The sequence below is a fragment of the Scomber scombrus genome, chromosome 3 (genome assembly GCF_963691925.1).
Source record: "Scomber scombrus chromosome 3, fScoSco1.1, whole genome shotgun sequence".
Lineage (NCBI taxonomy): Eukaryota > Metazoa > Chordata > Actinopteri > Scombriformes > Scombridae > Scomber > Scomber scombrus.
The window spans coordinates 4,801,034-4,826,343 of record NC_084972.1 but is presented as its reverse complement, the minus strand read 5'-3'; the positions used below and the strand labels follow the sequence as shown (position 1 = coordinate 4,826,343).

The following is a 25,310-nucleotide window of genomic DNA, read 5'->3' as shown; positions in this document are numbered from 1 at the left end:
TGGTAAGGTAGACTATTGACTACAAACTCATTTTCGCCAAAACGAGTCGTCCTCCAGGCTGCAGGAAATATATTGCTCTCTATGCGCTGCGGGCGGAGAGGCGAGCGCTTAGGGACCGTCTACAAAGTGCAGTACCAAAACGAAAAATATTCAATATCTCCACTTTTATTCACTGTAGTCTCACCACGGCTGGCAGATCTTTGGATGCAGCTGACACTCTCCGGGGAGGGGTCCCCCCCTGGAGAGCCGATCTACAGCAAGGTTCTCCCGACCCGGCACGTAAGTGGCCCTCAGGGACTTGAACTGGGGATGAGCCCACTCCCATATTGCCCGAGCCAATCTGCACAGGCGAGGGGTACCTAGGCCCCCTTGCCTGTTGATATACGCCGCCGCTACTGTACTGTCTGTTCTCACCAGCACATGGCGGTCCTGTAGCTCTGGCAGGAAGTGCAGAAGAAACAGATGGATAGCCTGCAGCTCCAAAACATTTATGTGCTGCGCTAACCAGGGTCCGTGCCAAAGGCCGCTGATGCCCTTGCCTTCGTGGACAGCCCCCCAGCCTACCAGGGATGCATCTGATGACACCACCTGGCGACGCAACACATGCCCCAGTACCGTCCCACGTGCCAAGTTGGTCGGCCGCCGCCACCAACAGAGAGCCACACACAGTCTGCGCATCACCAATACGCTGGCCTGCAGATTCCTCTGTGGGCAAAATCCAAGGCCCAGGAGGCAGCGCTGCACTGGGCGCATGTTCAGAAGAGCCAGGGGTATGACATGCACTGTGGCTGCCATTAACCCCAAGAGGCGGAGACATAGCCTAAAGGTCACCCTGGCCCCAAGCCGGAACTGGGACAAGCAAGCCCTGAGGGCGGCCTGTCTCACAGGAGTCAAGTAAAGAGTCCCTGCCCTGGCATCCAAACACATGTCTAGGAACTCCGTGGACTGTGAGGGCTGGAGCCTGCTCTTCTTCCTGTTGAGGTGCAGGCCTAGGTACTCTAAGTGCTGCTGGAGACAAGCCTCATCTCTGCGGCACTGCCCCTCCGAGCGAGCACACACGTTGGCTGGCCTCCAAAAGGACCCGTAGATCACTGGAAGCAGCAGAACCTAATTGAGGTGGTCTTGGCTGTGGGGCTGGTACCGGCCCCACCGGAGCATACCAGACATCTCTTGTGTGACCGGCAAACCGGTGTCACGAGCCGCCATGCTTTCACCAGCCCGGGTAGCAAAAACAGTCGCAGCAATCCAGAGAGGGGCCCGTAGACCAGCGCTCCCAAATGTAAGTGGATATTGTGCACACAAGCCGTCTAAACACCCCCCCCCCAAATATGGAATATGTAGGATGGAGAGATAGTCTTGACATGATATAGAACATATGTTAGAATTAGGGCCGGGACTCGATTAAAAGAATGTATCTAATTAATTAGAGGCTTTGTAATTAATTAATCGAAATTAATCGCATTTTAATCGCATATTAATCGCATATAAATATTTGACCTGAGAACAGTGAGAAGTAATTTTTTTCACATGGATTTTTAGTATACCCTTGAATAATGACTGAATACATAAGCTTAAGCAACAAAAATATTGTTTATTTTCAAGTCCAACAGACCAGTGCAATTTTTGCCATTAAGTGTAGCAATAGCATATTTAGAAATAGTAATAGTAATAGTACATTTCAGAAATTGGCTAGCTACCACACTAGTGTCCACACTAGCTGCTATATGTTTTGCATTGAGGTGATACTTGAGGCTCGATGTGCTGCGGTGATATGCGAATTCCTTGTTGCATAGCTATTTCCCATCCACGGGGCCAACCAAAGCGGTCTCATCAGCTACTTTGTTTATGTTCACTGTGGTTTGTTGTTGTCTGAACTACGCTAGTTGGTGCTCCAGTATAATCGTTCCGCCTGAAACTCATCCAGTGAGAAACGTTCCGCGTTGCAAAAATAAGTGTGATTAAAATGCGTACATTTTTTTTAACGCGTTAATTATTGTGTAATTAATTAATCTTAATTAACGCGTTAAAGTCCCGGCCCTAGTTAGAATATATATTAATAATTTTTCCTCAAGCTATTTTTTTATATTCAAAGTCAAATGTTATCCACCAATAAGAAAATATAGTGGACCTAAGGAGAACACCAATGCCCATGTTGCAAATATTTAAATCGCTCAAATATATAACCAGTTCTGAAAAAAAAAAAGTTTATTGTTTCAGACAATACTGTCAATACTGTAAAAGGAGCTCACACCTGAGTCAGAGTCCTTTGAAAAGCTTAATAAATGGTTAGATTGCCATCACCTATCAAATAATGAAAAACTATGTGCAAATGTAGCATGATTTTGGTGAGTATACAGTGTATAATATTAACGCTATTGATGATTTTTCACAATAAAATTACCCAAAAATGTGCAATTTTTTTCCCACCTGAAATAAGTCTTGTAGTATGATTATCAGGTGACCCTTGTTGTGCAGCATGATTTTGGTGAGTATACAGTGTATAATATTAACGCTATTGACAATAAAATTAAACAAAAATATGCAAAAAGATTTTTTTACTAAAATGACTGTTGTACTATGATTATCAGGTGACCCTTGTTGTGTATCATGATTTTGGTCATCCTACACTGTATAATATTAACACTATTGACGATTTTTCACAATAAAATTCCCCAAAAATATGCAAAAAGATTTTTTTTTCTGAAATGACAAAAATATGGAATTTTTTTCCCTCCTGAAATAACTGTTGTAATGTAATTATCAGGTGACCCTTGTTGTATAGCATGATTTTGGTGAGTATAAAGTGTATAATATTGACGCTATTGATGATTTTTCAAAATAAAATTCCCCAAAAAATGCAAACTTTTTTTTTTCCTGAAATAACTGTTGTAGTATGATTATCAGGTGACCATTGTTGTGTAGCATGATTTGGGTGAGTATACAGTGTATAATATTAACGCTATTGATGATTTTTCACAATAAAATACCCAAAAAATATTCAATTTTTTTTCCTCCTGAAATAACTGTTGTAGTATGATTATCAGGTGACCCTTGTTGTGTATCACGATTTTGGTCATCCTACACTGTATAATATTAACGCTATAGATGATTTTTAACAATACAATTCCCCCAAAATATGCAAAATCAAATTTTTCTGAAATAACTGTTGTAGTATGATTATCAGGTGACCCTTGTTGTATAGCATGATTTTGGTGAGTATACAGTGTATAATATTAACGCTATTGACGATTTTTCACAATAAAATTCCCCAAAATTTTGCAATTTTTGTTCCTCCTGAAATAACTGTTGTAGTATGATTATCAGGTGACCCTTGTTGTGTAGCATGATTTTGGTGAGTATACAGTGTATAATATTAACGCTATTGACGATTTTTCACAATAAAATTCTCCAAAAATAAACAAAAACACGTTTTCCTGAAATAACTGTTGTAGTATGATTATCAGGTGACCCTTGTTGTATAGCATGATTTTGGTGAGTATACAGTGTATAATATTAACGCTATTGACGATTTTTCACAATAAAATTCCCCAAAAATATGCAATTTTTTTCCCTCCTGAAATAGTTGTTGTAGTATGATTATCAGGTGACCCTTGTTGTATAGCATGATTTTGGTGAGTATACAGTGTATAATATTAACGCTATTGACGATTTTTCACAATAAAATTCTCCAAAAATAAACAAAAAAATTTTTTACTGAAATAACTGTTGTAGTATGATTATCAGGTGACCATTGTTGTGTAGCATAATTTTGGTGAGTATACAGTGTATAATATTAACGCTATTGACGATTTTTCACAATAAAATTACCCAAAAATATGCAATTTTTTTCCCTCCTGAAATAACTGTTGTAGTATGATTATCAGGTGACCCTTGTTGTGTAGCATGATTTTGGTGAGTATACAGTGTATAATATTAACGCTATTGACGATTTTTCACAATAAAATATCCCAAAAATGTGCAAAAAGTTTTTTTTCTGAAATAACTGTTGTAGTACAATTATCAGGTGACCCTTGTTGTATAGCATGATTTTAGTGAGTATACAGTGTATAATATTAATGCTATTGACGATATTTCAAACTAAAATTCCCAAAAAATATGCAAACTTTTTTTTCCCCCAGAAATAACTGTTGTAGTATGATTATCAGGTGACCATTGTTGTATAGCATGATTTTGGTGAGTATACAGTGTATAATATTAACGCTATTGACGATTTTTCACAATAAAATTCCCCAAAATTTTGCAATTTTTTTCCCTCCTGAAATAACTGTTGTAGTATGATAATCAGGTGACCATTGTTGTGTAGCATGATTTTGGTAAGTATACAGTGTATAGTATTAACGCTATTGACGATATTTCAAAATAAAATTCCCCAAAAATATGCAAACTTTTTTTTTTTCCAGAAATAACTGTTGTAGTATGATTATCAGGTGACCCTTGTTGTGTAGCATGATTTTGGTGAGTATACAGTGTATAATATTAACGCTATTGATGATTTTTCACAATAAAATTCTCCAAAAATAAACAAAAACACGTTTTCCAGAAATAACTGTTGTAGTATGATTATCAGGTGACCATTGTTGTGTAGCATGATTTTGGTGAGTATACAGTGTATAATATTAACGCTATTGACGATTTTTCACAATAAAATTCCCCAAAATTTTGCAATTTTTGTTCCTCCTGAAATAACTGTTGTAGTATGATTATCAGGTGACCCTTGTTGTGTAGCATGATTTTGGTGAGTATACAGTGTATAATATTAACGCTATTGACGATTTTTCACAATAAAATTCTCCAAAAATAAACAAAAACACGTTTTCCTGAAATAACTGTTGTAGTATGATTATCAGGTGACCCTTGTTGTATAGCATGATTTTGGTGAGTATACAGTGTATAATATTAACGCTATTGACGATTTTTCACAATAAAATTCCCCAAAAATATCCAATTTTTTTCCCTCCTGAAATAGTTGTTGTAGTATGATTATCAGGTGACCCTTGTTGTATAGCATGATTTTGGTGAGTATACAGTGTATAATATTAACGCTATTGACGATTTTTCACAATAAAATTCTCCAAAAATAAACAAAAAAACATTTTACTGAAATAACTGTTGTAGTATGATTATCAGGTGACCATTGTTGTGTAGCATAATTTTGGTGAGTATACAGTGTATAATATTAACGCTATTGACGATTTTTCACAATAAAATTCCCCAAAAATATGAAATTTTTTTCCCTCCTGAAATAACTGTTGTAGTATGATTATCAGGTGACCCTTGTTGTATAGCATGATTTTGGTGAGTATACAGTGTATAATATTAACGCTATTGACGATTTTTCACAATAAAATTCCCCAAAATTTTGCAATTTTTGTTCCTCCTGAAATAACTGTTGTAGTATGATTATCAGGTGATCCTTGTTGTGTAGCATGATTTTGGTGAGTATACAGTGTATAATATTAACGCTATTGACGATTTTTCACAATAAAATTCCCCAAAAATGTGCAAAAAGTCTTTTTTTCTGAAATAACTGTTGTAGTACAATTATCAGGTGACCCTTGTTGTATAGCATGATTTTAGTGAGTATACAGTGTATAATATTAATGCTATTGACGATATTTCAAACTAAAATTCCCAAAAAATATGCAAACTTTTTTTTTTTTCCAGAAATAACTGTTGTAGTATGATTATCAGGTGACCATTGTTGTATAGCATGATTTTGGTGAGTATACAGTGTATAATATTAACGCTATTGACGATTTTTCACAATAAAATTCCCCAAAAATATGCAAACTTTTTTTTTTCCAGAAATAACTGTTGTAGTATGATTATCAGGTGACCCTTGTTGTGTAGCATGATTTTGGTGAGTATACAGTGTATAATATTAACGCTATTGACGATTTTTCACAATAAAATTCCCCAAAATTTTGCAATTTTTGTTCCTCCTGAAATAACTGTTGTAGTATGATTATCAGGTGACCCTTGTTGTATAGCATGATTTTGGTAAGTATACAGTGTATAGTATTAACGCTATTGACGATATTTCAAAATAAAATTCCCCAAAAATATGCAAACTTTTTTTTTTCCAGAAATAACTGTTGTAGTATGATTATCAGGTGACCCTTGTTGTGTAGCATGATTTTGGTGAGTATACAGTGTATAATATTAACGCTATTGACGATTTTTCACAATAAAATTCCCCAAAAATGTGCAAAAAGTCTTTTTTTCTGAAATAACTGTTGTAGTACAATTATCAGGTGACCCTTGTTGTATAGCATGATTTTAGTGAGTATACAGTGTATAATATTAATGCTATTGACGATATTTCAAACTAAAATTCCCAAAAAATATGCAAACTTTTTTTTTTTTCCAGAAATAACTGTTGTAGTATGATTATCAGGTGACCATTGTTGTATAGCATGATTTTGGTGAGTATACAGTGTATAATATTAACGCTATTGACGATTTTTCACAATAAAATTCCCCAAAATTTTGCAATTTTTTTTCCTCCTGAAATAACTGTTGTAGTATGATTATCAGGTGACCCTTGTTGTATAGCATGATTTTGGTAAGTATACAGTGTATAGTATTAACGCTATTGACGATATTTCAAAATAAAATTCCCCAAAAATATGCAAACTTTTTTTTTTCCAGAAATAACTGTTGTAGTATGATTATCAGGTGACCCTTGTTGTGTAGCATGATTTTGGTGAGTATACAGTGTATAATATTAACGCTATTGATGATTTTTCACAATAAAATTCCCCAAAAATGTGCAAAAAGTTTTTTTTTCTGAAATAACTGTTGTAGTACAATTATCAGGTGACCCTTGTTGTATAGCATGATTTTAGTGAGTATACAGTGTATAATGTTAATGCTATTGACGATATTTCAAACTAAAATTCCCAAAAAATATGCAAACTTTTTTTTTTTCCAGAAATAACTGTTGTAGTATGATTATCAGGTGACCCTTGTTGTGTAGCATGATTTTGGTGAGTATACAGTGTATAATATTAACGCTATTGACGATTTTTCACAATAAAATTCCCCAAAAATGTGCAAAAAGTCTTTTTTTCTGAAATAACTGTTGTAGTACAATTATCAGGTGACCCTTGTTGTATAGCATGATTTTAGTGAGTATACAGTGTATAATATTAATGCTATTGACGATATTTCAAACTAAAATTCCCAAAAAATATGCAAACTTTTTTTTTTTTCCAAAAATAACTGTTGTAGTATGATTATCAGGTGACCATTGTTGTATAGCATGATTTTGGTGAGTATACAGTGTATAATATTAACGCTATTGACGATTTTTCACAATAAAATTCCCCAAAATTTTGCAATTTTTTTTCCTCCTGAAATAACTGTTGTAGTATGATTATCAGGTGACCATTGTTGTATAGCATGATTTTGGTAAGTATACAGTGTATAGTATTAACGCTATTGACGATATTTCAAAATAAAATTCCCCAAAAATATGCAAACTTTTTTTTTTCCAGAAATAACTGTTGTAGTATGATTATCAGGTGACCCTTGTTGTGTAGCATGATTTTGGTGAGTATACAGTGTATAATATTAACGCTATTGACGATTTTTCACAATAAAATTCCCCAAAATTTTGCAATTTTTGTTCCTCCTGAAATAACTGTTGTAGTATGATTATCAGGTGACCCTTGTTGTGTAGCATGATTTTGGTGAGTATACAGTGTATAATATTAACGCTATTGACGATTTTTCACAATAAAATTCCCCAAAAATGTGCAAAAAGTCTTTTTTTCTGAAATAACTGTTGTAGTACAATTATCAGGTGACCCTTGTTGTATAGCATGATTTTGGTGAGTATACAGTGTATAATATTAATGCTATTGACGATATTTCAAACTAAAATTCCCAAAAAATATGCAAACTTTTTTTTTTTTCCAGAAATAACTGTTGTAGTATGATTATCAGGTGACCATTGTTGTATAGCATGATTTTGGTGAGTATACAGTGTATAATATTAACGCTATTGACGATTTTTCACAATAAAATTCCCCAAAATTTTGCAATTTTTTTTCCTCCTGAAATAACTGTTGTAGTATGATTATCAGGTGACCCTTGTTGTATAGCATGATTTTGGTAAGTATACAGTGTATAGTATTAACGCTATTGACGATATTTCAAAATAAAATTCCCCAAAAATATGCAAACTTTTTTTTTTCCAGAAATAACTGTTGTAGTATGATTATCAGGTGACCTTGTTGTGTAGCATGATTTTGGTGAGTATACAGTGTATAATATTAACGCTATTGACGATTTTTCACAATAAAATTCCCCAAAATTTTGCAATTTTTGTTCCTCCTGAAATAACTGTTGTAGTATGATTATCAGGTGACCCTTGTTGTGTAGCATGATTTTGGTGAGTATACAGTGTATAATATTAACGCTATTGACGATTTTTCACAATAAAATTCTCCAAAAATAAACAAAAACACGTTTTCCTGAAATAACTGTTGTAGTATGATTATCAGGTGACCCTTGTTGTATAGCATGATTTTGGTAAGTATACAGTGTATAATATTAACGCTATTGACGATATTTCAAAATAAAATTCCCCAAAAATATGAAAACTTTTTTTTTTCCAGAAATAACTGTTGTAGTATGATTATCAGGTGACCATTGTTGTGTAGCATGATTTTGGTGAGTATACAGTGTATAATATTAACGCTATTGACGATTTTTCACAATAAAATTCCCCAAAATTTTGCAATTTTTGTTCCTCCTGAAATAACTGTTGTAGTATGATTATCAGGTGACCCTTGTTGTGTAGCATGATTTTGGTGAGTATACAGTGTATAATATTAACGCTATTGACGATTTTTCACAATAAAATTCTCCAAAAATAAACAAAAACACGTTTTCCTGAAATAACTGTTGTAGTGTGATTATCAGGTGACCCTTGTTGTATAGCATGATTTTGGTGAGTATACAGTGTATAATATTAACGCTATTGACGATTTTTCACAATAAAATTCCCCAAAAATATGCAATTTTTTTCCCTCCTGAAATAGTTGTTGTAGTATGATTATCAGGTGACCCTTGTTGTATAGCATGATTTTGGTGAGTATACAGTGTATAATATTAACGCTATTGACGATTTTTCACAATAAAATTCTCCAAAAATAAAAAAAAACACATTTTCCTGAAATAACTGTTGTAGTATGATTATCAGGTGACCATTGTTGTGTAGCATAATTTTGGTGAGTATACAGTGTATAATATTAACGCTATTGACGATTTTTCACAATAAAATTCCCCAAAAATATGCAATTTTTTTCCCTCCTGAAATAGTTGTTGTAGTATGATTATCATGTGACCCTTGTTGTATAGCATGATTTTGGTGAGTATACAGTGTATAATATTAACGCTATTGACGATTTTTTCACAATAAAATTCCCCAAAATTTTGCAATTTTTGTTCCTCCTGAAATAACTGTTGTAGTATGATTATCAGGTGACCCTTGTTGTGTAGCATGATTTTGGTGAGTATACAGTGTATAATATTAACGCTATTGACGATTTTTCACAATAAAATTCCCCAAAATTTTGCAATTTTTGTTCCTCCTGAAATAACTGTTGTAGTATGATTATCAGGTGACCCTTGTTGTGTAGCATGATTTTGGTGAGTATACAGTGTATAATATTAACGCTATTGACGATTTTTCACAATAAAATTCCCCAAAAATGTGCAAAAAGTTGTTTTTTCTGAAATAACTGTTGTAGTACAATTATCAGGTGACCCTTGTTGTATAGCATGATTTTAGTGAGTATACAGTGTATAATATTAATGCTATTGACGATATTTCAAACTAAAATTCCCAAAAAATATGCAAACTTTTTTTTTTTTCCAGAAATAACTGTTGTAGTATGATTATCAGGTGACCATTGTTGTATAGCATGATTTTGGTGAGTATACAGTGTATAATATTAACGCTATTGACGATTTTTCACAATAAAATTCCCCAAAAATATGCAAACTTTTTTTTTCTCCAGAAATAACTGTTGTAGTATGATTATCAGGTGACCCTTGTTGTGTAGCATGATTTTGGTGAGTATACAGTGTATAATATTAACGCTATTGACGATTTTTCACAATAAAATTCTCCAAAAATAAACAAAAACACGTTTTCCTGAAATAACTGTTGTAGTATGATTATCAGGTGACCCTTGTGGTATAGCATGATTTTGGTGAGTATACAGTGTATAATATTAACGCTATTGACGATTTTTCACAATAAAATTCCCCAAAATTTTGCAATTTTTGTTCCTCCTGAAATAACTGTTGTAGTATGATTATCAGGTGACCCTTGTTGTGTAGCATGATTTTGGTGAGTATACAGTGTATAATATTAACGCTATTGACGATTTTTCACAATAAAATTCTCCAAAAATAAACAAAAACACGTTTTCCTGAAATAACTGTTGTAGTATGATTATCAGGTGACCCTTGTTGTATAGCATGATTTTGGTGAGTATACAGTGTATAATATTAACGCTATTGACGATTTTTCACAATAAAATTCCCCAAAATTTTGCAATTTTTGTTCCTCCTGAAATAACTGTTGTAGTATGATTATCAGGTGACCTTTGTTGTGTAGCATGATTTTGGTGAGTATACAGTGTATAATATTAACGCTATTGACGATTTTTCACAATAAAATTCCCCAAAAATGTGCAAAAAGTTTTTTTTTCTGAAATAACTGTTGTAGTACAATTATCAGGTGACCCTTGTTGTATAGCATGATTTTAGTGAGTATACAGTGTATAATATTAATGCTATTGACGATATTTCAAACTAAAATTCCCAAAAAATATGCAAACTTTTTTTTTTTCCAGAAATAACTGTTGTAGTATGATTATCAGGTGACCATTGTTGTATAGCATGATTTTGGTGAGTATACAGTGTATAATATTAACGCTATTGACGATTTTTGACAATAAAATTCCCAAAAATTTTGCAATTTTTTTTCCTCCTGAAATAACTGTTGTAGTATGATAATCAGGTGACCATTGTTGTGTAGCATGATTTTGGTGAGTATACAGTGTATAATATTAACGCTATTTATGGTTTTTCACAATAAAATTCCCCAAAAATATGCAATTTTTTTTCCTCCTGAAATAACTGTTGTAGTATGATTATCAGGTGACCCTTGTTGTATAGCATGATTTTGGTGAGTATACAGTGTATAATATTAACGCTATTGACGATTTTTCACAATAAAATTCTCCAAAAATAAACAAAAACACGTTTTCCTGAAATAACTGTTGTAGTATGATTATCAGGTGACCCTTGTTGTATAGCATGATTTTGGTAAGTATACAGTGTATAATATTAACGCTATTGACGATTTTTCACAATAAAATTCCCCAAAATTTTGCAATTTTTGTTCCTCCTGAAATAACTGTTGTAGTATGATTATCAGGTGACCCTTGTTGTGTAGCATGATTTTGGTGAGTATACAGTGTATAATATTAACGCTATTGACGATTTTTAACAATAAAATTCCCCAAAAATATGCAATTTTTTTCCCTCCTGAAATAGTTGTTGTAGTATGATTATCAGGTGACCCTTGTTGTATAGCATGATTTTGGTGAGTATACAGTGTATAATATTAACGCTATTGACGATTTTTCACAATAAAATTCCCCAAAATTTTGCAATTTTTGTTCCTCCTGAAATAACTGTTGTAGTATGATTATCAGGTGACCCTTGTTGTGTAGCATGATTTTGGTGAGTATACAGTTTATAATATTAACGCTATTGACGATTTTTCACAATAAAATTCCCCAAAAATGTGCAAAAAGTTGTTTTTTCTGAAGTAACTGTTGTAGTACAATTATCAGGTGACCCTTGTTGTATAGCATGATTTTAGTGAGTATACAGTGTATAATATTAATGCTATTGACGATATTTCAAACTAAAATTCCCAAAAAATATGCAAACTTTTTTTTTTTCCAGAAATAACTGTTGTAGTATGATTATCAGGTGACCATTGTTGTATAGCATGATTTTGGTGAGTATACAGTGTATAATATTAACGCTATTGACGATTTTTCACAATAAAATTCCCCAAAATTTTGCAATTTTTGTTCCTCCTGAAATAACTGTTGTAGTATGATTATCAGGTGACCCTTGTTGTGTAGCATGATTTTGGTGAGTATACAGTGTATAATATTAACGCTATTGACGATTTTTCACAATAAAATTCTCCAAAAATAAACAAAAACACGTTTTCCTGAAATAACTGTTGTAGTATGATTATCAGGTGACCCTTGTTGTATAGCATGATTTTGGTGAGTATACAGTGTATAATATTAACGCTATTGACGATTTTTCACAATAAAATTCCCCAAAAATATGCAATTTTTTTCCCTCCTGAAATAGTTGTTGTAGTATGATTATCAGGTGACCCTTGTTGTATAGCATGATTTTGGTGAGTATACAGTGTATAATATTAACGCTATTGACGATTTTTCACAATAAAATTCCCCAAAAATGTGCAAAAAGTTGTTTTTTCTGAAGTAACTGTTGTAGTACAATTATCAGGTGACCCTTGTTGTGTAGCATAATTTTGGTGAGTATACAGTGTATAATATTAACGCTATTGACGATTTTTCACAATAAAATTCTCCAAAAATAAACAAAAACACGTTTTCCTGAAATAACTGTTGTAGTATGATTATCAGGTGACCCTTGTTGTATAGCATGATTTTGGTAAGTATACAGTGTATAATATTAACGCTATTGACGATATTTCAAAATAAAATTCCCCAAAAATATGCAAACTTTTTTTTTTCCAGAAATAACTGTTGTAGTATAATTATCAGGTGACCCTTGTTGTGTAGCATGATTTTGGTGAGTATACAGTGTATAATATTAACGCTATTGACGATTTTTCACAATAAAATTCTCCAAAAATAAACAAAAACACGTTTTCCTGAAATAACTGTTGTAGTATAATTATCAGGTGACCCTTGTTGTATAGCATGATTTTGGTGAGTATACAGTGTATAATATTAACGCTATTGACGATTTTTCACAATAAAATTCCCCAAAAATATGCAATTTTTTTCCCTCCTGAAATAGTTGTTGTAGTATGATTATCAGGTGACCCTTGTTGTATAGCATGATTTTGGTGAGTATACAGTGTATAATATTAACGCTATTGACGATTTTTCACAATAAAATTCTCCAAAAATAAACAAAAACACATTTTCCTGAAATAACTGTTGTAGTATGATTATCAGGTGACCATTGTTGTGTAGCATAATTTTGGTGAGTATACAGTGTATAATATTAACGCTATTGACGATTTTTCACAATAAAATTCCCCAAAAATATGCAATTTTTTTCCCTCCTGAAATAACTGTTGTAGTATGATTATCAGGTGACCCTTGTTGTATAGCATGATTTTGGTGAGTATACAGTGTATAATATTAACGCTATTGACGATTTTTCACAATAAAATTCCCCAAAAATATGCAATTTTTTTCCCTCCTGAAATAACTGTTGTAGTATGATTATCAGGTGACCCTTGTTGTGTAGCATTATTTTGGTGAGTATACAGTTTATAATATTAACGCTATTGACGATTTTTCACAATAAAATTCCCCAAAAATGTGCAAAAAGTTGTTTTTTCTGAAATAACTGTTGTAGTACAATTATCAGGTGACCCTTGTTGTATAGCATGATTTTAGTGAGTATACAGTGTATAATATTAATGCTATTGACGATATTTCAAACTAAAATTCCCCAAAAAATATGCAAACTTTTTTTTTTTCCAGAAATAACTGTTGTAGTATGATTATCAGGTGACCATTGTTGTATAGCATGATTTTGGTGAGTATACAGTGTATAATATTAACGCTATTGACGATTTTTCACAATAAAATTCCCCAAAATTTTGCAATTTTTTTTCCTCCTGAAATAACTGTTGTAGTATGATAATCAGGTGACCATTGTTGTGTAGCATGATTTTGGTGAGTATACAGTGTATAATATTAACGCTATTTATGGTTTTTCACAATAAAATTCCCCAAAAATATGCAATTTTTGTTCCTCCTGAAATAACTGTTGTAGTATGATTATCAGGTGACCCTTGTTGTGTAGCATGATTTTGGTGAGTATACAGTGTATAATATTAACGCTATTGACGATTTTTCACAATAAAATTCTCCAAAAATAAACAAAAACACGTTTTCCTGAAATAACTGTTGTAGTATGATTATCAGGTGACCCTTGTTGTATAGCATGATTTTGGTAAGTATACAGTGTATAGTATTAACGCTATTGACGATATTTCAAAATAAAATTCCCCAAAAATATGCAAACTTTTTTTTTTCCAGAAATAACTGTTGTAGTATGATTATCAGGTGACCCTTGTTGTGTAGCATAATTTTGGTGAGTATACAGTGTATAATATTAACGCTATTGATGATTTTTCACAATAAAATTCTCCAAAAATAAACAAAAACACGTTTTCCTGAAATAACTGTTGTAGTATGATTATCAGGTGACCCTTGTTGTATAGCATGATTTTGGTAAGTATACAGTGTATAATATTAACGCTATTGACGATATTTCAAAATAAAATTCCCCAAAAATATGCAAACTTTTTTTTTTCCAGAAATAACTGTTGTAGTATGATTATCAGGTGACCATTGTTGTGTAGCATGATTTTGGTGAGTATACAGTGTATAATATTAACGCTATTGACGATTTTTCACAATAAAATTCCCCAAAATTTTGCAATTTTTGTTCCTCCTGAAATAACTGTTGTAGTATGATTATCAGGTGACCCTTGTTGTGTAGCATGATTTTGGTGAGTATACAGTGTATAATATTAACGCTATTGACGATTTTTCACAATAAAATTCTCCAAAAATAAACAAAAACACGTTTTCCTGAAATAACTGTTGTAGTATAATTATCAGGTGACCCTTGTTGTATAGCATGATTTTGGTGAGTATACAGTGTATAATATTAACGCTATTGACGATTTTTCACAATAAAATTCCCCAAAAATATGCAATTTTTTTCCCTCCTGAAATAGTTGTTGTAGTATGATTATCAGGTGACCCTTGTTGTATAGCATGATTTTGGTGAGTATACAGTGTATAATATTAACGCTATTGACGATTTTTCACAATAAAATTCTCCAAAAATAAACAAAAACACATTTTCCTGAAATAACTGTTGTAGTATGATTATCAGGTGACCATTGTTGTGTAGCATAATTTTGGTGAGTATACAGTGTATAATATTAACGCTATTGACGATTTTTCACAATAAAATTCCCCAAAAATATGCAATTTTTTTCCCTCCTGAAATAACTGTTGTAGTATGATTATCAGGTGACCCTTGTTGTATAGCATGATTTTGGTGAGTATACAGTGTATAATATTAACGCTATTGACGATTTTTCACAATAAAATTCCCCAAAAATATGCAATTTTTTTCCCTCCTGAAATAACTGTTGTAGTATGATTATCAGGTGACCCTTGTTGTGTAGCATTATTTTGGTGAGTATACAGTTTATAATATTAACGCTATTGACGATTTTTCACAATAAAATTCCCCAAAAATGTGCAAAAAGTTGTTTTTTCTGAAATAACTGTTGTAGTACAATTATCAGGTGACCCTTGTTGTATAGCATGATTTTAGTGAGTATACAGTGTATAATATTAATGCTATTGACGATATTTCAAACTAAAATTCCCCAAAAAATATGCAAACTTTTTTTTTTTCCAGAAATAACTGTTGTAGTATGATTATCAGGTGACCATTGTTGTATAGCATGATTTTGGTGAGTATACAGTGTATAATATTAACGCTATTGACGATTTTTCACAATAAAATTCCCCAAAATTTTGCAATTTTTTTTCCTCCTGAAATAACTGTTGTAGTATGATTATCAGGTGACCCTTGTTGTGTAGCATGATTTTGGTGAGTATACAGTGTATAATATTAACGCTATTGACGATTTTTCACAATAAAATTCTCCAAAAATAAACAAAAACACGTTTTCCTGAAATAACTGTTGTAGTATGATTATCAGGTGACCCTTGTTGTATAGCATGATTTTGGTAAGTATACAGTGTATAGTATTAACGCTATTGACGATATTTCAAAATAAAATTCCCCAAAAATATGCAAACTTTTTTTTTTCCAGAAATAACTGTTGTAGTATGATTATCAGGTGACCCTTGTTGTGTAGCATGATTTTAGTGAGTATACAGTGTATAATATTAATGCTATTGACGATATTTCAAACTAAAATTCCCCAAAAAATATGCAAACTTTTTTTTTTTCCAGAAATAACTGTTGTAGTATGATTATCAGGTGACCATTGTTGTGTAGCATGATTTTGGTGAGTATACAGTGTATAATATTAACGCTATTTATGGTTTTTCACAATAAAATTCCCCAAAAATATGCAATTTTTGTTCCTCCTGAAATAACTGTTGTAGTATGATTATCAGGTGACCCTTGTTGTGTAGCATGATTTTGGTGAGTATACAGTGTATAATATTAACGCTATTGACGATTTTTCACAATAAAATTCTCCAAAAATAAACAAAAACACGTTTTCCTGAAATAACTGTTGTAGTATGATTATCAGGTGACCCTTGTTGTATAGCATGATTTTGGTAAGTATACAGTGTATAGTATTAACGCTATTGACGATATTTCAAAATAAAATTCCCCAAAAATATGCAAACTTTTTTTTTTCCAGAAATAACTGTTGTAGTATGATTATCAGGTGACCCTTGTTGTGTAGCATAATTTTGGTGAGTATACAGTGTATAATATTAACGCTATTGATGATTTTTCACAATAAAATTCTCCAAAAATAAACAAAAACACGTTTTCCTGAAATAACTGTTGTAGTATGATTATCAGGTGACCCTTGTTGTATAGCATGATTTTGGTAAGTATACAGTGTATAATATTAACGCTATTGACGATATTTCAAAATAAAATTCCCCAAAAATATGCAAACTTTTTTTTTTCCAGAAATAACTGTTGTAGTATAATTATCAGGTGACCCTTGTTGTGTAGCATGATTTTGGTGAGTATACAGTGTATAATATTAACGCTATTGACGATTTTTCACAATAAAATTCTCCAAAAATAAACAAAAACACGTTTTCCTGAAATAACTGTTGTAGTATGATTATCAGGTGACCCTTGTTGTATAGCATGATTTTGGTGAGTATACAGTGTATAATATTAACGCTATTGACGATTTTTCACAATAAAATTCCCCAAAAATATGCAATTTTTTTCCCTCCTGAAATAGTTGTTGTAGTATGATTATCAGGTGACCCTTGTTGTATAGCATGATTTTGGTGAGTATACAGTGTATAATATTAACGCTATTGACGATTTTTCACAATAAAATTCTCCAAAAATAAACAAAAACACATTTTCCTGAAATAACTGTTGTAGTATGATTATCAGGTGACCATTGTTGTGTAGCATAATTTTGGTGAGTATACAGTGTATAATATTAACGCTATTGACGATTTTTCACAATAAAATTCCCCAAAAATATGCAATTTTTTTCCCTCCTGAAATAGTTGTTGTAGTATGATTATCAGGTGACCCTTGTTGTATAGCATGATTTTGGTGAGTATACAGTGTATAATATTAACGCTATTGACGATTTTTCACAATAAAATTCCCCAAAATTTTGCAATTTTTGTTCCTCCTGAAATAACTGTTGTAGTATGATTATCAGGTGACCCTTGTTGTGTAGCATGATTTTGGTGAGTATACAGTGTATAATATTAACGCTATTGACGATTTTTCACAATAAAATTCCCCAAAAATGTGCAAAAAGTTTTTTTTTCTGAAATAACTGTTGTAGTACAATTATCAGGTGACCCTTGTTGTATAGCATGATTTTAGTGAGTATACAGTGTATAATATTAATGCTATTGACGATATTTCACAATAAAATTCCCAAAAAATATGCAAACTTTTTTTTTTTCCAGAAATAACTGTTGTAGTATGATTATCAGGTGACCATTGTTGTATAGCATGATTTTGGTGAGTATACAGTGTATATTAACTCTATTGACGATTTTTCACAATAAAATTCCCCAAAATTTTGCAATTTTTTTTCCTCCTGAAATAACTGTTGTAGTATGATAATCAGGTGACCATTGTTGTGTAGCATGATTTTGGTGAGTATACAGTGTATAATATTAACGCTATTTATGGTTTTTCACAATAAAATTCCCCAAAAATATGCAATTTTTTTTCCTCCTGAAATAACTGTTGTAGTATGATTATCAGGTGACCCTTGTTGTATAGCATGATTTTGGTAAGTATACAGTGTATAGTATTAACGCTATTGACGATATTTCACAATAAAATTCTCCAAAAATAAACAAAAACACGTTTTCCAGAAATAACTGTTGTAGTATGATTATCAGGTGACCATTGTTGTGTAGCATGATTTTGGTGAGTATACAGTGTATAATATTAACGCTATTGACGATTTTTCACAATAAAATTCCCCAAAATTTTGCAATTTTTGTTCCTCCTGAAATAACTGTTGTAGTATGATAATCAGGTGACCATTGTTGTGTAGCATGATTTTGGTGAGTATACAGTGTATAATATTAACGCTATTTATGGTTTTTCACAATAAAATTCCCCAAAAATATGCAATTTTTTTTCTTCCAGAAATAACTGTTGTAGTATGATTATCAGGTGACCCTTGTTGTGTAGCATGATTTTGGTGAGTATACAGTGTATAATATTAACGCTATTGACGATTTTTCACAATAAAATTCTCCAAAAATAAACAAAAACACGTTTTCCTGAAATAACTGTTGTAGTATGATTATCAGGTGACCCTTGTTGTATAGCATGATTTTGGTAAGTATACAGTGTATAATATTAATGCTATTGACGATATTTCAAACTAAAATTCCCAAAAAATATGCAAACTTTTTTTTTTTTCCAGAAATAACTGTTGTAGTATGATTATCAGGTGACCATTGTTGTATAGCATGATTTTGGTGAGTATACAGTGTATAATATTAACGCTATTGACGATTTTTCACAATAAAATTCCCCAAAAATATGCAATTTTTTTCCCTCCTGAAATAGTTGTTGTAGTATGATTATCAGGTGACCCTTGTTGTATAGCATGATTTTGGTGAGTATACAGTGTATAATATTAACGCTATTGACGATTTTTCACAATAAAATTCTCCAAAAATAAACAAAAACACATTTTCCTGAAATAACTGTTGTAGTATGATTATCAGGTGACCATTGTTGTGTAGCATAATTTTGGTGAGTATACAGTGTATAATATTAACGCTATTGACGATTTTTCACAATAAAATTCCCCAAAAATATGCAATTTTTTTCCCTCCTGAAATAGTTGTTGTAGTATGATTATCAGGTGACCCTTGTTGTATAGCATGATTTTAGTGAGTATACAGTGTATAATATTAACGCTATTGACGATTTTTCACAATAAAATTCTCCAAAAATAAACAAAAACACGTTTTCCTGAAATAACTGTTGTAGTATGATTATCAGGTGACCCTTGTTGTGTAGCATGATTTTGGTGAGTATACAGTGTATAATATTAACGCTATTGACGATTTTTCACAATAAAATTCTCCAAAAATAAACAAAAACACGTTTTCCTGAAATAACTGTTGTAGTATGATTATCAGGTGACCCTTGTTGTGTAGCATGATTTTGGTGAGTATACAGTGTATAATATTAACGCTATTGACGATTTTTCACAATAAAATTCTCCAAAAATAAACAAAAACACGTTTTCCTGAAATAACTGTTGTAGTATGATTATCAGGTGACCCTTGTTGTATAGCATGATTTTGGTAAGTATACAGTGTATAGTATTAACGCTATTGACGATATTTCAAAATAAAATTGCCCAAAAATATGCAAACTTTTTTTTTTCCAGAAATAACTGTTGTAGTATGATTATCAGGTGACCCTTGTTGTGTAGCATGATTTTGGTGAGTATACAGTGTATAATATTAACGCTATTGACGATTTTTCACAATAAAATTCTCCAAAAATAAACAAAAACACGTTTTCCTGAAATAACTGTTGTAGTATGATTATCAGGTGACCCTTGTTGTATAGCATGATTTTGGTAAGTATACAGTGTATAATATTAACGCTATTGACGATATTTCAAAATAAAATTCCCCAAAAATATGAAAACTTTTTTTTTTCCAGAAATAACTGTTGTAGTATGATTATCAGGTGACCATTGTTGTGTAGCATGATTTTGGTGAGTATACAGTGTATAATATTAACGCTATTGACGATTTTTCACAATAAAATTCCCCAAAATTTTGCAATTTTTGTTCCTCCTGAAATAACTGTTGTAGTATGATTATCAGGTGACCCTTGTTGTGTAGCATGATTTTGGTGAGTATACAGTGTATAATATTAACGCTATTGACGATTTTTCACAATAAAATTCTCCAAAAATAAACAAAAACACGTTTTCCTGAAATAACTGTTGTAGTATGATTATCAGGTGACCCTTGTTGTATAGCATGATTTTGGTGAGTATACAGTGTATAATATTAACGCTATTGACGATTTTTCACAATAAAATTCCCCAAAAATATGCAATTTTTTTCCCTCCTGAAATAGTTGTTGTAGTATGATTATCAGGTGACCCTTGTTGTATAGCATGATTTTGGTGAGTATACAGTGTATAATATTAACGCTATTGACGATTTTTCACAATAAAATTCTCCAAAAATAAACAAAAACACATTTTCCTGAAATAACTGTTGTAGTATGATTATCAGGTGACCATTGTTGTGTAGCATAATTTTGGTGAGTATACAGTGTATAATATTAACGCTATTGACGATTTTTCACAATAAAATTCCCCAAAAATATGCAATTTTTTTCCCTCCTGAAATAGTTGTTGTAGTATGATTATCATGTGACCCTTGTTGTATAGCATGATTTTGGTGAGTATACAGTGTATAATATTAACGCTATTGACGATTTTTTCACAATAAAATTCCCCAAAATTTTGCAATTTTTGTTCCTCCTGAAATAACTGTTGTAGTATGATTATCAGGTGACCCTTGTTGGGTAGCATGATTTTGGTGAGTATACAGTGTATAATATTAACGCTATTGACGATTTTTCACAATAAAATTCCCCAAAATTTTGCAATTTTTGTTCCTCCTGAAATAACTGTTGTAGTATGATTATCAGGTGACCCTTGTTGTGTAGCATGATTTTGGTGAGTATACAGTGTATAATATTAACGCTATTGACGATTTTTCACAATAAAATTCCCCAAAAATGTGCAAAAAGTTGTTTTTTCTGAAATAACTGTTGTAGTACAATTATCAGGTGACCCTTGTTGTATAGCATGATTTTAGTGAGTATACAGTGTATAATATTAATGCTATTGACGATATTTCAAACTAAAATTCCCAAAAAATATGCAAACTTTTTTTTTTTTCCAGAAATAACTGTTGTAGTATGATTATCAGGTGACCATTGTTGTATAGCATGATTTTGGTGAGTATACAGTGTATAATATTAACGCTATTGACGATTTTTCACAATAAAATTCCCCAAAAATATGCAAACTTTTTTTTTTCCAGAAATAACTGTTGTAGTATGATTATCAGGTGACCCTTGTTGTGTAGCATGATTTTGGTGAGTATACAGTGTATAATATTAACGCTATTGACGATTTTTCACAATAAAATTCCCCAAAATTTTGCAATTTTTGTTCCTCCTGAAATAACTGTTGTAGTATGATTATCAGGTGACCCTTGTTGTGTAGCATGATTTTGGTGAGTATACAGTGTATAATATTAACGCTATTGACGATTTTTCACAATAAAATTCTCCAAAAATAAACAAAAACATGTTTTCCTGAAATAACTGTTGTAGTATGATTATCAGGTGACCCTTGTGGTATAGCATGATTTTGGTGAGTATACAGTGTATAATATTAACGCTATTGACGATTTTTCACAATAAAATTCCCCAAAATTTTGCAATTTTTGTTCCTCCTGAAATAACTGTTGTAGTATGATTATCAGGTGACCCTTGTTGTGTAGCATGATTTTGGTGAGTATACAGTGTATAATATTAACGCTATTGACGATTTTTCACAATAAAATTCTCCAAAAATAAACAAAAACACGTTTTCCTGAAATAACTGTTGTAGTATGATTATCAGGTGACCCTTGTTGTATAGCATGATTTTGGTGAGTATACAGTGTATAATATTAACGCTATTGACGATTTTTCACAATAAAATTCCCCAAAATTTTGCAATTTTTGTTCCTCCTGAAATAACTGTTGTAGTATGATTATCAGGTGACCTTTGTTGTGTAGCATGATTTTGGTGAGTATACAGTGTATAATATTAACGCTATTGACGATTTTTCACAATAAAATTCCCCAAAAATGTGCAAAAAGTTTTTTTTTCTGAAATAACTGTTGTAGTACAATTATCAGGTGACCCTTGTTGTATAGCATGATTTTAGTGAGTATACAGTGTATAATATTAATGCTATTGACGATATTTCAAACTAAAATTCCCAAAAAATATGCAAACTTTTTTTTTTTTCCAGAAATAACTGTTGTAGTATGATTATCAGGTGACCATTGTTGTATAGCATGATTTTGGTGAGTATACAGTGTATAATATTAACGCTATTGACGATTTTTGACAATAAAATTCCCAAAAATTTTGCAATTTTTTTTCCTCCTGAAATAACTGTTGTAGTATGATAATCAGGTGACCATTGTTGTGTAGCATGATTTTGGTGAGTATACAGTGTATAATATTAACGCTATTTATGGTTTTTCACAATAAAATTCCCCAAAAATATGCAATTTTTTTTCCTCCTGAAATAACTGTTGTAGTATGATTATCAGGTGACCCTTGTTGTATAGCATGATTTTGGTGAGTATACAGTGTATAATATTAACGCTATTGACGATTTTTCACAATAAAATTCTCCAAAAATAAACAAAAACACGTTTTCCTGAAATAACTGTTGTAGTATGATTATCAGGTGACCCTTGTTGTATAGCATGATTTTGGTAAGTATACAGTGTATAATATTAACGCTATTGACGATTTTTCACAATAAAATTCCCCAAAATTTTGCAATTTTTGTTCCTCCTGAAATAACTGTTGTAGTATGATTATCAGGTGACCCTTGTTGTGTAGCATGATTTTGGTGAGTATACAGTGTATAATATTAACGCTATTGACGATTTTTCACAATAAAATTCTCCAAAAATAAACAAAAACATGTTTTCCTGAAATAACTGTTGTAGTATGATTATCAGGTGACCCTTGTTGTATAGCATGATTTTGGTGAGTATACAGTGTATAATATTAACGCTATTGACGATTTTTAACAATAAAATTCCCCAAAAATATGCAATTTTTTTCCCTCCTGAAATAGTTGTTGTAGTATGATTATCAGGTGACCCTTGTTGTATAGCATGATTTTGGTGAGTATACAGTGTATAATATTAACGCTATTGACGATTTTTCACAATAAAATTCCCCAAAAATATGCAATTTTTTTCCCTCCTGAAATAACTGTTGTAGTATGATTATCAGGTGACCCTTGTTGTATAGCATGATTTTGGTGAGTATACAGTGTATAATATTAACGCTATTGACGATTTTTCACAATAAAATTACCCAAAATTTTGCAATTTTTGTTCCTCCTGAAATAACTGTTGTAGTATGATTATCAGGTGACCCTTGTTGTGTAGCATGATTTTGGTGAGTATACAGTTTATAATATTAACGCTATTGACGATTTTTCACAATAAAATTCCCCAAAAATGTGCAAAAAGTTGTTTTTTCTGAAGTAACTGTTGTAGTACAATTATCAGGTGACCCTTGTTGTATAGCATGATTTTAGTGAGTATACAGTGTATAATATTAATGCTATTGACGATATTTCAAACTAAAATTCCCAAAAAATATGCAAACTTTTTTTTTTTCCAGAAATAACTGTTGTAGTATGATTATCAGGTGACCATTGTTGTATAGCATGATTTTGGTGAGTATACAGTGTATAATATTAACGCTATTGACGATTTTTCACAATAAAATTCCCCAAAATTTTGCAATTTTTGTTCCTCCTGAAATAACTGTTGTAGTATGATTATCAGGTGACCCTTGTTGTGTAACATGATTTTGGTGAGTATACAGTGTATAATATTAACGCTATTGACGATTTTTCACAATAAAATTCTCCAAAAATAAACAAAAACACGTTTTCCTGAAATAACTGTTGTAGTATGATTATCAGGTGACCCTTGTTGTATAGCATGATTTTGGTGAGTATACAGTGTATAATATTAACGCTATTGACGATTTTTCACAATAAAATTCCCCAAAAATATGCAATTTTTTTCCCTCCTGAAATAGTTGTTGTAGTATGATTATCAGGTGACCCTTGTTGTATAGCATGATTTTGGTGAGTATACAGTGTATAATATTAACGCTATTGACGATTTTTCACAATAAAATTCCCCAAAAATGTGCAAAAAGTTGTTTTTTCTGAAGTAACTGTTGTAGTACAATTATCAGGTGACCCTTGTTGTGTAGCATGATTTTGGTGAGTATACAGTGTATAATATTAACGCTATTGACGATTTTTCACAATAAAATTCTCCAAAAATAAACAAAAACACGTTTTCCTGAAATAACTGTTGTAGTATGATTATCAGGTGACCCTTGTTGTATAGCATGATTTTGGTAAGTATACAGTGTATAATATTAACGCTATTGACGATATTTCAAAATAAAATTCCCCAAAAATATGCAAACTTTTTTTTTTCCAGAAATAACTGTTGTAGTATGATTATCAGGTGACCATTGTTGTGTAGCATGATTTTGGTGAGTATACAGTGTATAATATTAACGCTATTGACGATTTTTCACAATAAAATTCCCCAAAATTTTGCAATTTTTGTTCCTCCTGAAATAACTGTTGTAGTATGATTATCAGGTGACCCTTGTTGTGTAGCATGATTTTGGTGAGTATACAGTGTATAATATTAACGCTATTGACGATTTTTCACAATAAAATTCTCCAAAAATAAACAAAAACACGTTTTCCTGAAATAACTGTTGTAGTATAATTATCAGGTGACCCTTGTTGTATAGCATGATTTTGGTGAGTATACAGTGTATAATATTAACGCTATTGACGATT

General features: G+C 31.6%; 1 protein-coding gene across 1 annotated transcript in view; it reads right to left on the bottom strand.

Annotated features, from left to right (window-relative positions):
- The window catches only part of cfap57 (cilia and flagella associated protein 57), a 185,246-nt gene that overhangs the window by 8,737 nt on the left and 151,199 nt on the right, over window positions 1-25,310 (bottom strand). The gene's annotated exons all lie outside the window — the stretch shown is intronic.